The following is a 3,218-nucleotide window of genomic DNA, read 5'->3' on the forward strand; positions in this document are numbered from 1 at the left end:
TTTTTTTTTTTTTTTTTTGGTAAAGTTCCACAATATACTAACTGGCATAGACTTAACAGAGGAGGCAGTAATGAAATCTGAATTACAACTTTGGCTTCCCAGCTCTCTCTTCTCCAATGCAATGAGACTGGTCTATGCTCCTGTACTATTATCTAACAGGTACTAGTTTTGATGGTGCATAACAATCCCAGAGACACTGCAGTGCTTCTAAATCTCACCATCTAGCAGTCAAACGCAAAATATGGTATGGTATGRTACACAAAACATGGTACCTCCAAAACATGGAGGTATGTTAACTTTCTAATTTGTTAAAAATAGAATATTTACTTCTAAATCACCCAAGGGCAGCTCTTCAAGTGGTAAGAATCTAWATATATATTACAACCCCTACCAATGTTATTTTAACCACTAACTAAACTCATCTTCAAGCCAGAAATATATTAGCTTTTTATTTTCCCATTTTACTTCAGAAGAAACTTAGACCACTTAGAAGTCAGAGAAGGATGTTCAGCTGCCCCAGCCTGCACTGTTTTACTGGTAGTTTAAGTAACTTTAAGTAACTGAATTAATTTTCAGATGCAATTCCAGATTTTCTCAATAACTTGTAAATCCTTGTGTTTTGGGGGKTCTCCTTTTGTCTATCTGTGTTCGGCACATGATGTCCCATCAGTGGAAGGCATATAGRAACTTGGATCTGAACACAGCAACAGAATAACAAAATTCTTCAGAATTGTGCCTTTTTATTTTTTTCCTCAGAACCTTTGCATGTTGATTTTAGGAGACTTTTCCTTGAGTTTAAATAAATGAAATGCGTGCAGCTGCTTTTTAGTCAACATATTCTTCGGTGTGTAATATAACTTTTTTAAAAAAGTTAACAGTAGTTCACCTGTAAGAGCTCTTACACATTTTAATAAAAGATCAAAATAAGGCACCATGACACAAAACCCCTGTTTCTTTACATGACCCAGATGTAGTCACCATGATTGAAACGTAGAAAACATGCAACAATTTCCTTAATGAGGTCAGTAATGATGCAACAGATCATGGAACCAAAAGCAAATGAGCATAGTTGCAAGGGAGGACAAATTTCTATTTCACAGGAAATTTCAGGATTTCAAGTTCTATTTTGCCTTTGAAGCAGAATAAAATCAAACTGCTTTTAAGTGATACTTTCAAAACAATTTCATTTTAAGCTCCAATCTTTCATCTCAATTTAAAATATAACACAATCTGAAGGAGTAATTTCAAAATGAAAAATGGAATCACTGCTCTCAAAAGGTTAATGCAGGGTACTTTAACCTTACTGAAGGAGTTGTAATTGTTTTTTGTTTTTCTTTTTTTTTGTTGAAGTTGACACTTTCATAGAGGTGCTTTGTTTCCACTCAAACAGCAGTTTTCCATTGAAAAAACATTCAGTTGGARAAGTTCCACTCAAGCTAGCTGACGCATGGGAGGTTTGTAGATAAGGAGAATATAATTAGCTACAATAGAAATTTTGTCAGAGCACTGAGGCCAAGAGCTCTTACACACGGGATACTGCCACGTTACTGAAAAGAGGTCAGACAACTAGGGCTAGTATTTTTCTTTTCTTCCCAAAGGTTACTGGTGCTGCACTACATCAGCATCCTCACTGCCAATCACCCCGGTTCTGTAGTGTGGGTTGAGGCAGGACTGTGGCTTGCTGAGGACCAGATTTCCTCACATGCTCAGTTTGCAGTTTGTGGGCAGATGTGCTGAAATCCATGGGACGGTCTTGCACYAGGAGCTGGGAGGTAGCTTAAGCACACTGCTAAACTGTCCACCTTCTGCTGTTCCTGGACCTTTCCTTCACAAATCATGACACAGCCTGATCATACCAAGCTTTTCAGGTTCCACAAGATCACRCTGGGGATGGCAGGATTGCAAGGCATTGATTTCTGCAGTAACAGGCTTTCTTTTGCTGTTTTTTTAAATGAGAGACAAATATATCTGCTAGAAATTCACACTAATGTAAGTGAAAAATCACTTACACCCAGTTTAGAAAAGGTTATTAGTCAGGAAATGGATTTCCATCCTCTTTTTAATAGGTGACAGGAAGTGTTGATATGCAACTCTGTGGTGTATTTTGCTAAGGAAGGAATCACTGCCTTAAGGCAAACTGCTTCATCTTGTTGATTTTACAAGGGTGCATACTCATTCCTGGAATGTGAAAAGGATCTTCCCTCACAAGAAAGATATACAGGCCAAGAAGCACTAGAAAGGAGCTGGGATAGAGGGAAAATAAATWCCTCTACTAAAGAAACTAGCACAGTGGAGACTAATTGGCCCAAATACAGTGGCTTGATTTCTCACTTGAACTTATTTGACTAACAAGGATGAAAGCAAATTTTCATGTTGAAAGACTAGGATGATTTTTTATTAAGACAAGTGAGACTTCCCTTGTTTTGACGGTATTTCTACCGAAAGCGAAATTTCTGCATTGAAGTTACTGCGCTGTACTCCAATTAGTATTGCACTTTGCATAGAAAGAAACCAATTATTGTGAGAAAATTGTGTCTGCACGTTAAACCAGCTGTCTGTGGAGGTCTGGTGTTCATTTTGCTTTACTTTTAGTGCTGACATAAAACAAGTGCCAAAAATTTACATAGGTTCAAGACCCAGGCGCATTTACTAAAGAAGAATCCATCAAGGGCTGTTAAACACAAAACCCAGGACGTTTTGAGCCACGGACTAGCGGAAGATGTGATAATATGCCACGGAAACATAGCTGAACGTTTGCCCTGCCCTCTTCTCTAAACATCTTTTATTTCTGGAGAGGACTGAAGCTTCTTGGTTAAAATTACGGTTTAAAAGTAAATAGACAAAATTTGTTTCAGAGTGCCTAGAAATGTGAAGGATCTTAGCTTAGATAGTCCTTAACTTCTTGTCACACCTTAAGCAATGTGTTTTTTATGTCAGTGAGATGACCACCACGTAAGCACATCTTTAGCAAGTTGTTGTTCCTTAGTGCAAWGTAGCAATTTAGCATTTATTGTGTGTATGCAACAGTGCAAAGAAAGAAACAAGCTTTCTTAAGCCCACTCAAGAAGCCAACCTGAGTGGGGCAGAGGGGCAGCAGTAACATATTAAAACATGCTAATTGTAAGATCACAATAGTTACGTAGCAAAAATCTCATAGTGAGGCTTACTTGATTCGAGGCAGTTCCTGCCACCTTGATCAGCGTAGTGGGACTCTGCAA

This window comes from Nothoprocta perdicaria, unplaced genomic scaffold (assembly GCF_003342845.1).
Source record: "Nothoprocta perdicaria isolate Ctin4 unplaced genomic scaffold, notPer1 scaffold_151, whole genome shotgun sequence".
Lineage (NCBI taxonomy): Eukaryota > Metazoa > Chordata > Aves > Tinamiformes > Tinamidae > Nothoprocta > Nothoprocta perdicaria.